Genomic DNA, 14,532 nt, shown 5'->3' on the forward strand with positions numbered 1-14,532 from the left:
AGAGCTACAGCACCTTGTTGTGATGCCCACTCCTTTCTCACCCTATGTATAACATTATATTATCCTGTACAAAGTATTTGTGCAGGATAGTTTAAGGAAAACATTTTCCATTCTTACAAGACATGCATCTGATAGTTGGTCAGTTCCCCTTTTTCAGACACTATCCTGCCATGAAGCTACTTCTCTCCCATGTGTACTCTGCTACAGTTTCACTTGTATTTCTTCGTTCTAGCTTAAGTGGTAATACAGGGTATGAATTCAAACGGTGAACTCTCCAGCTGTGTTGTTCGCTGAGCTGACAGAGACTGCAGTGACTGAAGAATATTCCCAGAAAGAGAGGTGGTGTATTTCAGGCCTCCTCCCTTCCCAGTCACTAACCAGAAAAGACTCATCCAGCAAACCAGTAGTGGGAAAAAAAAAAACCACAAGTGTATTAAAATATTCACAAGATTACAATAGAAAACATGAAAGTCCATTCAAGAAAAAATATCCAGGATAACTGTTTCCAGATGAGTCTGTAAAAGCAAAAGCACTAACTGTTGGTACACTGGCTCTTCATGTCATCGGGCCATGCAATGCATATCTAGCTCCCTCACACAGATTATACACCTGTCTTACAGGTGTTTGTTCTCTTGCATACCTCCAAGACAGAGGTTTACAAAAGAAAAGTATCCAGTCTATGTTTCCAATTACACTTACCACATAAAAACAGCTGGCATTGCAGGGAGACAGAAGAGATTGCACAGCACACTGATCTCCAAAGGCATTGAACTTCAACATTTTAGAGTGCAAAAATACCTTTAAATGAAAAGGCTTATTAACTTCAGGGTAGTGAAGAGAAGGGAAAGAGAAGCCTCAAGAAGAGTATAATTGCTGAACATAGTATCTGATTTTGTAGTGTCCCATATAAAAATGTTACCTAAACACTAGCACTGCAGGGGTGTGGCCACAGCCCAGAAGTCTTACCCACCTTCTCAGCTTTGATGGTTTTAAAGAGAAATTATTTCCATCACCTATTATACAATAGGAACGTTTTACATTTGAGGTCCTAGGTAGATACATTAATAATGTAAAATTCCACAACAAGATTTCAATACAGAGTGAAGGTGTTTTGGCTATAAATCAAACAGCCCACACTTGACCTCAATGCATCCACTCTAAGGCAATGCAGCTTTTAAGTTGCATATAAACATTTACTGCAGTTACAAGACAGATGGTTACCTAAACAGTTCTTGCAGGTTTAAGGAAGTTAAAAACCTAATTTCAGTTCTTCCTGTCACAAATTGAAATATCACTAAAGCTTTGAGAGAAAACAAACCCCTACGGGTCTCCAGTTATACATGAAACATCATTCAATTAGTTACAGGGAGGTATTTACCACCTTGTGATGGCTCTTAATGCCATTTCATGACCATGCCGAACATCTCCCTCACAGAACAACTGCTGAAGTCAAAAGGGGCAATACAGATTGGATGTACTGAGTACGGCTACCAATTTACTTAGATCGATACTTTATCATTATTTGTAATCCTCTTCTCAAAATTCATTTCCGGTAATCAAAAATAAAGAAGAATATATTCACTGCTAGTAAAAAGCTGAAACTTTTCCACTTGGCAGTTCTGTTAAAACCAGAAAGATGAATGATGCCATTCATATCCCTGGCTCTAGGGGGTACCAACTGGCTCAGCTGCCAGAGCCCTGGCTGGTGATCCAAAACTGCACTCCTACAGTGGGTCACTTCTACCTAGAAAAGACTTTTTTTTTTTCCCCTTCAGCTGAGAAATGGCTTTCAGATTGATCCTGGTTTTGTTTGCATAATGAATAAGAGAATTCATTGGAAGTCTTTTACATCACACAGACCTTTCTAAGCTCCACTGTCCAAGAGTGATGACCCACATAACAGTTTTAGTCATCTGCTACTGCCTCGAGAGAGGCTGCCTACCCCTCAGCTGTGCTGCAGCAAGCCTGCCACACAGCACTTCTTTCTAAAATAGATGGTCCTAAAAAGAGTTAGCAGCAGTACTACAACAGGACAAGAACAAGACACTTAGTGTTCCTCAAAGTCCGAGCTGTTCCTTTCCACCTGCAAAGAACAGCATCAGAGAATTAAGAGAATAGCAGGAGAGCAAACAGAGTTAAACTTCTGGTCACCATAACATTGGGATATGATGACCTTGTCTGACTTTAATCTCTGCTTGCTACCCATCAAGGAAGTAGAAGTCCTCTGTCTCCTGAGACTTCATTAAGTCAGCTAACCTAGCATCGGTCCCTTTCATCAGCACAGGTTATCATGATTAAACAAGCTAAGATAACCTGAGGGACAGAAAGTTCACTAGAGTCATCTCACATTGCCTCAAGTTCTTTTGACTTCAGCCGGAATAAGTTATTTAATAGCTACATTGTTCATGTTTCCATTAAAAAAAAAAAAAAAAAAAAAAAAAGAAGACATTCAACAGCTTTCGTGCTGGAGAGGGATTCAGACTGGTTTCTGCTATTCCTAAAGGAAGGGACTTTTGTTTCTTTCTCAAAAGATTTTCAGCATTTTTTACAAATACCTCCAAGTTCAATCTGCCTTCACAAGGAGAATCCAAGCAGCCTTGCAATAAGCCTTCTCATTATAGGCAATACAAACATACCTGTAGCTAAGCAAAATCCATGGAAAGAGATGTTTCCTAAAGTTAGTCAGCACCAAGCAGATCAGTGTGTTTCCTAAGATTAGCACCACCCAGATCAGCAGTATCACCTAAAGTCAGCACCAGATCAGCACTTGTCCTTAAGTTAGCACCAGATGAGCGTGTTTCTTAAAGTTAGCACCAGATCAGGACTGTGCTCAGATTCTCCAGTATGATGCAGCAGGAAAAGAAACAAACATTAGCAGCAGACTTCAGAGCCAAGGACAGTCCTACCTTCTCATAGCAGCAAGTTTTTGATGGCTACATTCATCACATTTCTCCCTCTTACTCTAAAATGTCTGCGGAGAAAGACGGTGATGCACAGGGACGAACACGGGCAGATCAAAATTAAGTTTCTCCATCAACCATGTCCTGGAGTGTATTACAAGGGGTGTGGTTAGTAGGTCGAGAGAGGTTCTCCTCCCACTCTACTCTGCCCTGGTGAGGCCGCATCTGCAATATTGTGTCCAGTTCTGGGCCCCTCAGTTGAAGAAGGAAAAGGAACTGCTTGAGAGTCCAGCGCAGGGCCACAAAGATGATTAAGGGAGTGGAGCATCTCCCTTATGAGGAAAGGCTGAGGGAGCTGGGTCTCTTTAGCTTGGAGAAGACTGAGGGGGGACCTCATTAATGTTTATAAATATGTAAAGAGTGACTGCCATGAGGATGCAGCCAGGTTCTTCTCACTGGCATCCAATGACAGGACAAGGGGAAATGGATATAAGCTGGAACATAGGAGGTTCCGCTTAAACATGAGGAAGAACTTCTTCCCAGTAAGGGTAACAGAACACTGGAACAGGCTACCCAGAGAGGTTGTGGAGTCTCCTTCTCTGGAGATGTTCAAAACCCGCCTGGACATGTTCTTGTGTGATCTGATCTAGGTGGTCCTGCTCTGGCAGGGGGATTGGACTAGATGATCCTTTGAGGTCCCTTCCAATCCCTAACATTCTGTGATTCTGTGATTCTATGAAAAGAGTTTGTTTCGTACCAAGTCTTAAACAAATGCTGAGAAGTAATAGCCTGGCAGGTAATGAAAGCAGCAGCAGCAGGATTCATTCTGATCTTAATGAGGCTTCTAACAAAGGCAGATGTTGTCAGGAAACCAGTGAAGTCTGATCCTGGTGAAAGAATATAGTGTTGCACTGTCATAATTAAAGGATTATCTAATGTGGTTCTGAAAGGGTCTGCCATAGGCCTAAAACTATTTTTCATTTACTTGATGTTACAGTGGAGTGTAGGCTGAAGTTTGCAAATACCAAGCTAAGAGTGTTGTGAGCTCACTGGAAGACAGGATGAGAATTCAGACCAAGTTTTCAACCGACAAACTGAAGACAAGGTCTGAAAAAGCCGTAGAGAAAAAGCCATCTCACTTTCAGTAGAGACAATTTGCAGACAACACAAAACCAGCAATAGATGCTGGCACACCAGACAGTTGAGCTGCAATTCGGAGAGACCTGGACAGGCTGGAGAACTGGGCTAAGAGGAAATCCACAAAGTTCAAGATGAAGTGCAAAGTCCTGCACCTAAGGAGGAACAACCTCATGCACCAGTACATGCTGAGGGCCACCTGGCTGGAAATCAGCTTTGGAGGAAAGGCCCTGTGGGGGTTCTGGTGGAGACCGGGTTGATCACGGGCCGGGCAAAGAAGGCAAATGGTATCCTGGACTGCATTAGGCAAAGTATTGCCAGCAGGTCAGGGGAGGGGTGCTTTCCTTTTATTCAGCACTGGTGAGGCCACGCCTGGAGTACTGGGTCCAGTTCTGGGCTCTCCAGTACAAGAGAGATATGGACTTAGTGGACCAAGTCCAGTGCAGGGCCACAAAAATGATGAAGGAACTGGGGCACCTTTCATATGAGGAAAGGCTGAGAGAGCTGGAACTGTTCAGCCTGAAGAAAAGAAGGCTTGTTGGGGATCTTATCAATATGTAAAAATACTCAATGGGAGGGAATGAAGAGCGCTACTTTTCTCAGTAGTGCTGACTGGCAGGACAAGAGGCAACAGACAGAAATGTAAAAAAAGGCAATTCCACCTCAACACAAGAAAGCACTCAGGTTGCCCAGAGATGTTGTAGAGTTTCCATCTGTGGAGGTACTCAAAACCCAACTGGGCATAGTGCTGGGCAACCTGCTCTAGCTGACCCTGCTTGAGAGGGGTGGGGAGGAGGAGGCTGGACTCCCAGCACTCCTTTCCAACTTCAACCATTCTGTGACTGATTGTGTGCAACAGACTGAACTAGGAAATGGGTAAGAATCAGAGAGAACCTCCTCCGCCACAACAAACCATCACAAAGGGGTTATGGTAGACCAAACTGAAAATTATTTGCTGCTACAAAAAAGCCAACACCACATTAGGATGTACAAAACAAGAATCCTTCTACTATAGCCTTGTCTCTAAACTGGAAAGACACGGATTTGACAGATGGACCACTCGGTGGATAAGGAATTGGCTGGATGGTCGCACTCAAAGAGTTGTGGTCAATGGTTCAATGTCCAAGTGGAGGCCAGTGACGAGTGGTTCCTCAGGGGTCAGTACTGGGACCAGTGCTGTTTAACATCTTTGTTGGCAACATGGACAGTGGGATCGAGTGCACTCTCAGCAAGTTTGTGGATGACACCAAGCTGTGTGGTGTTGTGGACACGCTGGAGGGAAGGGATGCCATCCAGAGGGACCTTAACAGGCTGGAGAGGTGGGCCTGTGAGAACCTCATGAAGTTCAACAAAGCCAAGTGCAAGGTCCTGCACATGGGTCGGGGCAATCCCAAGCACAAGTACAGGCTGGGCGGAAAATGGATTGAGAGCAGCATGGAGGAGAAGGACTTGGGAGTGCTGGTGGATGAGAAGCTCAACATGAGCCAGCAATGTGCACTGGCAGACCAGAAAGCAAATTGTATCCTGGGCTGCATCAAAAGAAGCATGGCCAGCAGGTCGAGGGAGGTGATTCTGCCCCTCTACTCTGCTCTCGTGAGACCCCACCTAGAGTACTGCATTCAGCTCTGGAGTCCCCAATACAAGAAGGACATGGAGCTACTGGAGCGAGTCCAGAGGAGGGCCATGAAGATGATCCGAGGGCTGGAGAACCTCTGCTATGAAGACAGGTTGAGAGAGTTGGGGCTGTTCAGCCTGGAGAAGAGAAGGCTCCGGGGTGATCTTATTGCAGCCTTCCAGTACTTAAAGGGGGCCTACAGGAAAGCTGGAGAGGGACTTCTGACAAGGGCGTGTAGTGATAGGACAAGGGGCAATGGACTTAAACTGAAAGAGGGTAGATTTAGATTAGATATAAGAAAGAAATTTTTTACATTGAGGGTGGTGAGGCACTGGAACAGGTTGCCCAGAGAAGTTGTGGCTGCTCCATCCCTGGAAGTGCTCAAGGCCAGGAGGGATGAGGCATTGAGCAACCTGGTATAGTGGAGCGTGTCCCTGCCCATGGCAGGGGGGTTGAAACTAGATGATCTTTGAGGTCCCTTCCAACCCTAACCATTCTATGATTCTGTGATTCTATGCTACTCTGAAAAGACTTCAGCTAGAATGCCACTTCTAGTTTTGAGCACTAGATTTCAGGATACAAATGAAAAGAAAGAAGAAGTCTAAAGAAAGATCCTCTTCGGCAGAAGGGAATGATCAGAGATCCTTAACAATCCATGAGTTTAATCTAGAAACAAGAAGCTGGGAAATTATATTCAAGTAGTAGACTTGCAGAGCAGAAGGAAATAAACTGCCTTCCTCTCTGAAAATACAGGTTAAACAAAAAACCCACACACATCAAAAAAACTGCAGAGTGAAGCCCTAGATTTCCTCCAGATGTCGTTCAGCCTCCACTACAGGCTCTTAAGAACAGACAAAGCATCTCTAAGGAAGTGACAGTGGTATACAGAGCCACAGGAGAGAGGTGAGGGAGTACTACAGCTTCTAGATCCCTTGGGGCCCTTTTTCACGCTTATATGAAACAGAGCTTTGAGGAAGAAACATCTCATTGAAAGGTTTTAAAAGAGTCTGAGGCAAACACCTACAGCTATAGTTTCCTATCCCTTTAACTCACTAGCTCTCAAGTTTTCATAGGTAAACTACCATTTCACGAAATTCATTAGATCAACACTATCCCTGTACCTTAAAGGACTAAGATTGAATAGATGGGCTCAATACAGAAGTAAACAGTTCTGTGACCTGTGTTGCACAGGTCAGGTAGGCCTAAACATTTTCTTCACTTACACTGCTAAGACATACATTTCTGATAGCTAGGAGTCACAATTTGGCTTACAAGACAAGTGAGAGTGTTTAGTTTATATGAGAAGGCAGCTTGTACTGAGAATCTGAACAAGGAAAGATAAATACCCTGTAGACATAAAGAACTCTGTGAATATAAGGAAGATATCTTCTTTATATTCACCTCAATGAAAGAAATTAGGCCCTATAAGCAAAAAAAAAAAAGAATCTCCAGGTCAATCTAGAACCTTCGGGCATCTTCCAGTTTCTCCATTAATAATCAAGATAAAAACATTTTAAAATTGCAATGTGAGTTTTCACTTTCTCTCTCGTCACACAAGATACAAAAAAGAATATTAGCAATTTATAAGCAAAATTCTTACCGCATTTCAACATGCAACATTGGTCTCACTTCTGTACGATTAAATAGACTATTTACACACAATACATATATATCTTTCCCTCTGTATGCACATGCATTGGTCCTAGCCTAGGCATCAAAGGCCACATGTGAGTTCTCTGGGTCAAATCTTGTTCAAGCAATTCCAGCCTGAATGTGTGTTTTCCTTTGGATAGCTTAGGATCTCATCTCAGTTCTTCCGAATATCAGCATAGACCACAGACTCTGACTTGTTTATCTTGTCGCTGTGCTGTCCTCCGGAGTGATCTAACTGCGCGTAAATGACTGGGCCCTGGGAACAGAATAAAAAAAGCACCATCAGTATTTTCCAGAGTAGGTTGTATTGCCCCTCGCTTCCGCAGGGACTGCAGCAAGACCAAAGCCAACACAAGACCACAGAGCTTTTATGACTGCTAACAGCACTTTGAAGCAGGTGGAATGAACCCTCACTCTAGTCTGCCACCTTTCCCCTGTCAGGAACACGCCAAACAGCACCATTTCCTCCCTCTAATACTGTTATGGCTGCTTGCTTCTCACAAAAAGCGAAATCTAGAATCCTCTGCTCTGAAAAGCAGCAATTCTTACATGCTATGCAGCAAAGATACATGGCTTAGACAGATGCGTGTGCCAGATTTAATATTTTTCAAGAGGAATTGTACTACAGATTTACCAACAGACAGCAGGGTATACTTCCCATACTGCCATGTGAGTCCTGTAAATCCCAGCACAGCTGTACCGCTCAGATAATGAGGGAGAGAACAAACCTACAGCCGCCTTATGACACCAGTCACTGCCCAAGCAAGTGACAGAATCAAGACTGACACAGCAGTGAGCCAGGAAATACTGACATGGTGCAGTAATGCAGAATTCTTACCTGACTTTCGAGCCAACCCAGGTAGTGAGCACCTCCAGAGACACACAGGGCAACAAGCACAGCCACACACCTTTGTTATATTTGCTGGGGTGCAGGGGAGGACATTACAGCACCATCTTTCAGCAGAGCACACAAACACGCCAGCGCCTTCCTAAAACACCGTGTCCTCCAAAACCCAGCCCACAGGAAAGCGAACTGCAGCTACTCATGATGGGCTGAGGACAGACCTGCAGCTGATACAGAGCAGGTACCCAACAAGACAGGTGGGACCTTTATGGAAAGGTCTGACCTGCAGCTCCCATTCTGCATGCCCTAACTGACACCAGTGCAGAGCAGAAGGCTTCCATCACCCATCAGGTGACCTCAGCAGAGAGGCCACACACCCACGCACACCCCACATGCAGGAGGGAAAGGGACTGTCCTATTTGAGGGTGGGTGGGGGAAATTGCAAGGAGAGATCTTTTAGTTTGGTTGCAGCTTTTTTAGCAGTTTTTGCTTCAAAACCATTTCTTCCATTTAAGTCTGTTTCTGTTTCCCTTATGTCCCAGGAAGAAGTAGCCTTCACAGGCATTTCTCCTACCCCCTTCTCCCCAGTACTCTTCGTATCCCATCAAATTAGAAATCACCTCTATGGATCTGACCCAGAAATCCTTCCATCTATCTTCCAAAGCAATTAGAGACCAGAGATGAAAAGAGACTTCTGTACAGAAAATTAAGCCCTTGAAGGACCATAGGTACACTTCTGCACAGCTCTTTTCCCCCCAGCACAATGGCAAAGCACGCACCTGATAAATACCTTGTTCTCTTTCAGAAGTAGTTTAAATCCAAATTTTCTCCCTTCCGGGAAAAGTATTTCCCAAGTGATAAAGAGTAGAGGAAGGAGATGGACAGAAGGATGAAAACTTGAGAGCAGATATAAAATGCTGAATATAAATAACAGACTGAGAAAATGCTCCAGAAAACAAAGACACGGATGTTTTAGAAAATTCTGGATTTCAAGTCTCATTAGAGTGATGGGTTTTTTTTCTTTTTTCTGCTATTGGCTGTTCTGGTCTCCAACATTGTATCAGGATTACATTACCAATTCCTATTAGAGTGTAGTGTCTATATAAACTTCAAGGCAAAGTGACCCTAAGGTTTATTTGTAAGCAGTTTTGGAAGTCTCATCTGCCTGAGGCCATAGGTCAAGGGTACAACAAATTCAGCTCAAGAGCACTTCTTATCAGTTAAAAAAAAAAAATTTAAATCTACAACTGCATAAAGTAATCACTACAACATTTCAAGTTTTGTTCAAGTAATTCTGATGGCTCAATTTTCTACTACAGGAGTTCACTCAGGATCAGTTATCTTACCACTATTCTAATTTTATGCCAGGTTAAATATAGTTACTCTGCTGCAACCAGTATGTTAGGTGGTGGTGGAGAGACTGACTAGTGTGATCATCTGATCCAAACCAAGCTATTATTGTTTCGATGTGTTCACTATCACCTAAATAAGCAGTAGACAAGCTAACACAGAGAAAAGGAGAAGCCAGGATTTATTATAATGCTCCATCTATTTTATTGACTGCCAACTGATTTTCTAGCTGATTATAATCAGCACTAGGGCCACTTTTTTTCCTGCGTTTTATACCTCCAGCAATCTGAATCTTTGTAAAGACTCTTCTTCCACAAGTAAAAGCTTCAAAGAAGTCTGAACAATTCAGAACTTTTACCTAATTGCATAAGGTCATAATTTTACCTTATGACACCAACAGCACTGCCATATAAAACACAACATTTCCCTAAGGCTTGCTGGTTTTCCATTCGGAACTGAAGGGAAAAGAGTAGCAGGTGTACTGATACCTTGCTAAAGGTTTGTCAGCAGAGTCATGAATTGCAAGTTACAGCAAATATAAAGGAGTTACAGAGTTAGACCACAGCGGTCTACCGCATTTTCCAATTTGTTTGGATACTGAAAGGTGTTGCAACTAATACAGATTCCAGATCCAGGAAACTGATCTGAAATTTAAGTCAAGATTCCCAGCACCATGAACTGCTCCTTTCCAGGGTCCTGGGGTCCAGTTCAAAGCCTTGATCAGAGCTCGAATGTAGCCTGTTCAGGTATGTCTTAAACCAGAAAGAGCAAAGCCAGAGATCTGCACTTCAGTTAATGTACCTTTAGTGCTCCCTGCTTCTACACTGGCAGACCTGACTGCTTAGGTTCTCTGTAACATACTGCTCTGTACGTCAGAAATGCACTTCTATGGAAGTTATACTTTGAGATGAGTGGTCTCTCAGCCCGCCCAAAAATGAATACTCAGCTACTTGCAAAGCGCAAAGACAAATGACAGACACCTTGGAGTCAGTGTGTCTTGGGACAACACATATCTGCCTTCTAGTTTGCCTGCTGCAACCCAGATTACTAGCTAAACAAGGACATCAGGACATCCATCTGGGAAACACATAGAGTTCTTGCCTTCACTGGAAATGCTTTTCTCACTCGTCCAAGTAAGAGTCATGGTAGAAATACGAGTCACTACGGTATGATGGCATAGAGAAGAACCACCCCATACAAATTTGACAGGACAGAACATACCTGCTGAGAAGGAAGACACAGAGAAGGAAGACACAGAGAAAACAAGTGGATTTGATTCAACCAGAATCAGATAGGCATACTTTCAGCACTCTGGGACATTCCAGAAAGCAAGGGCCACACTTGATAAACTTGCACTCAAAACACAAAGGAAGTGCAGGCTGAAGTGCACTTTCAGCTGAGAAGTGATGGGGACAAATACTTCATCACTGATTCTTAAACTGATCCATAAATAACAAAATTAATAAACTTCATTTAATAAAGTTAATAATTTTTTAATTTTTTTGGTACTGGTAATGGTACTCTTCGAGAGTGAACATCTCTATTACTGTTTTTAACTTGCAGGGTTAAATAATACAGGGTTTGTGCATTTGTGTTGACAGTTCTTCTCCAACAGCGAAGCACAAAGCATACAAGGAAGCCCACAGGCCTTTACTGTTTGACCACAGCACTGACTGTGCGAACCACTGGTCTAAAACTGCCAGGCAATCCAAGACACAAAAGTGTGCCTGAATCTGCAAGCAGCCTGCAGCAGATTCTGGGAACTGCTAGGAATCTGAATATCAGCATTTCACCTATGCAACAGCTCAAATGCTTGCACACTACAACTAATTTCTTGATTACCAGGAGATACCAGGTTTTATTTACACATGATGCTAGATTTCAAATACATTAATTTGCCTGTTGATATTACCTTTTTTTAAAAAAGAAAAAAAAACAGCTAGAAGTTAAAAACATAAGTGCAATTGATTTTTTGAGTTCCCTAACTGATTTAAACCATCTGTTCAAAACCTGATCTACTCTGATTTTATTGTGGAACTTTTTAAAGAGAAGTAAACATGTTTACTTGCTGTTCTGTTAAGATGGGGGAGAAGGTACAGGAACTACTTGCTGCTACAAATATTTGCCAAGAAAAGAAAATCCAGACAAAGTTCTCTTTGCCTGACAAAAGAGATTCAAAACCTAAAAAACTAAAACTAAACAAAACTAAAGCCATTTCCCATATTTTTCCTTTGAGGTCAGGAGTGTTCAAACTTCTGTTTTTCCTTTTGGAACTCACCTGCGGAAAGACCTTGGAGGACTCTTTCAAGGAATAAGCAGACTGGAGTGACTACAGAAGGGCAGAAGCACACTAATTCTGAGTTATCTTCACAAAGGTTAGATTTACTCTGACATGTTCCTTCTAGTACATTGAGACTCAGAATACTGGGGAGATGGAAGGGTGAGGATACAGCAAGTTTTCACACCAAAACATTACAGAGAAGATAAAAGTATTTTTGCTTTCAAGATGTAAGTGCAGAATTGCAAAACTCTTCCTCCAAGTAGTTCTCAGGGCACTTGCATTTACTGCTTTGTATCATGGCAGCAATTAGATAAAACGTCTCGGTCTTTTGACCTAGGGAAGTTGTCTCTAACAGCTAGTGCTACATAAATCCTGAACATAACGCTTCTTTTTTTCTTCTTTTTTTCTTCTTTTCTTTTTTTCTGGGGGGAGGGCAGGAATCACCTGTCTCATTCACCCATTCTAGAAGCCCCTTCCATGAAATAGAAAAGATGTGCTTTATCTAGGCCTTACAGGCAGCCTGCTGCTACTAGACCCACTCCAATCAAAATCTGAACTATTTTTAAATCTTATAACTTTAACTTATTGCCTTTATGTTCAGAGAATAACGGTTCTCCGAAGTCAGTTGTGGGCCTATGTGCTAAAACTCTGGAAATACTGCACCTGCCAAGAACAAAACACATTTCAAAACCAGACTGGAAGCCCAACAGAGTGGGGACTTTGACTTTATCCAGCTCACTGTTAGCACTCTATTTTGTCTTGTAGTGTTAACACATTAACATACATCTCTGTTATTGACAGGAGAAATTAAGAAACCATGTATCAACTCTGATTTAGAAACCCATCAGTTCACACACTACTCTGCAGCCACATGCTAAATGGTGACTAATTAAGAAAAAGTCCACTTCAGACTTAAACTCACTCAGGATCCATACCTCCACAGGAAAACTGCTGGGGATACACAAATCAAGAGGTAAGAAACAGCTTACAAACAAGGAAATCCTGTACACTGTTAACAGATAATCATGTATTGCGTAGAATCCCTGTCTGACTCATGCTCTCTCCCCTCTGACTAATTTCCCATGAGATGCTAGGTCTGGATAACAGTCACCTTCCTTCAAAGTCAGCAAAATGTTTCCAACAGCAGCAAGAACAAGACAAAGCTTGGCAATTCCAAGCCTACAAAAGGTGGCTCAGCAGAGGAGAGCTCTCAGCAGCAAGATTCATCTTCAAACTGATCATCGCTGGTCAGTGTTTGCATTGTGCTGGCTCATTTCCTTGCGAAGGAAGTACATGCCACAGAGCATGGACCTTCACAGTGATGAGAGTAAATAAAATTCCTCCCCATTACAATCCTAGAACAGATTAGGCATCTTTATGGCGCAATTACAGATCTAGTAGTTGATGTCTCTACATTAAACAGCTATACACTGCCCACTCCTCATCCTTGCCAGGCTCTCATTCTTGCACTTCACTAACCCTTGTATACGTTAATGCGTAAGACCAGAATGTTATACATTAGTACAAAAAGGGCGTAAAACTCCATCTCAACCAATATCAAGATGCTCTTCTTTCAATGGCACAAAGCCTTGTATGGAAGAATTCACCAGTCTCAGCTTACTGCCCATCCCTTGTGTGGACCAGGCACTTTTACCTTCCAGCCCTCATCACCTTAACAGATAGCACTTAATTAATGTGTCCCACCCTGCCTTTATCTTTTCCATACCATCTCCCCCACACTCTGGGAGGATCCTGCTTCGGGAAGCAGCAAGAAGCAGTTTACCTGGTGTGATCTGGCGGGCACGCTGTTTACCAGACCCTCTGTGTCGGAGGGCGACTTCTGTGGAGCCTGCTTAACCGGTGACATCAAGCTCTCAGATGTACTGCAGCTGACGAGGTGGCAGAGCAGAGTTTGCACGACAATGTTCAAGAGGCACACAAAACCAAAAAAAAGAACAAAAACAAAAAACGAGTGATGGCAAGATGAATGCGGCAGGTTATGCCAAAGTAAAAATGAAGATAATGGATTCTGAAATAAACACATACAATTCTCCATCTCTCCCCAGACTTTTCTCTATCCTTCCTCTCAGAGTCTCACTAATAAGCAACATGAAGGAACAACTATTAACATAGGACAGCAGCTCCTCCAAGACCCTTGTTCCCTAGATAATCCCATTCAACCCAAACTGCCTAAAATCGTGTTTTCTTCACTGAGGCTTCAGACTCAGTTAACAGTGGTAAACACCAATAATTTTCTAACTATAAGCTAAACAGTCCCAGTCATTGAGGCAAGCGTTATACCAGTACTACAGTTACAGCAAACACTTGCAAGAGCCACCAGCTCTCCATATCAGAAAGGTACTTCCTACCAAACTCCACATTAGTTCCTGTGCTTTTGGTTAGGCTACGATCCCAGAATAATTCTGCCCACTCACAACAGACACTAGTCTCTGGAGCAATTACTGGAGTCACATGTGACATGTAAGCTATGTGCTCTGATGTAGCTACTTGAATATAATTTCTGGAAAATCTTGTTTTTCAAATAAGAAAACTGTCTTGTGGTGAGAACCAACACCCCTAAAAGAAGGTTGCCAGTTTTCACTCTGCTTCTTTCCGTCTCCTTAAAGCAGGAGTGAAAAGAAAACAAGCCAGTGACAGACAGAGAAATTAATACCACAGAGCTAAGTCTATGAGCAAATGCCCTTAAATTTAGAATGGGTGGCTTCTGGGCAATGCAGTAATGGATGTCTAA

Source organism: Tauraco erythrolophus, chromosome 1, assembly GCF_009769465.1.
Source record: "Tauraco erythrolophus isolate bTauEry1 chromosome 1, bTauEry1.pri, whole genome shotgun sequence".
NCBI classification, from domain to species: Eukaryota; Metazoa; Chordata; class Aves; order Musophagiformes; family Musophagidae; genus Tauraco; species Tauraco erythrolophus.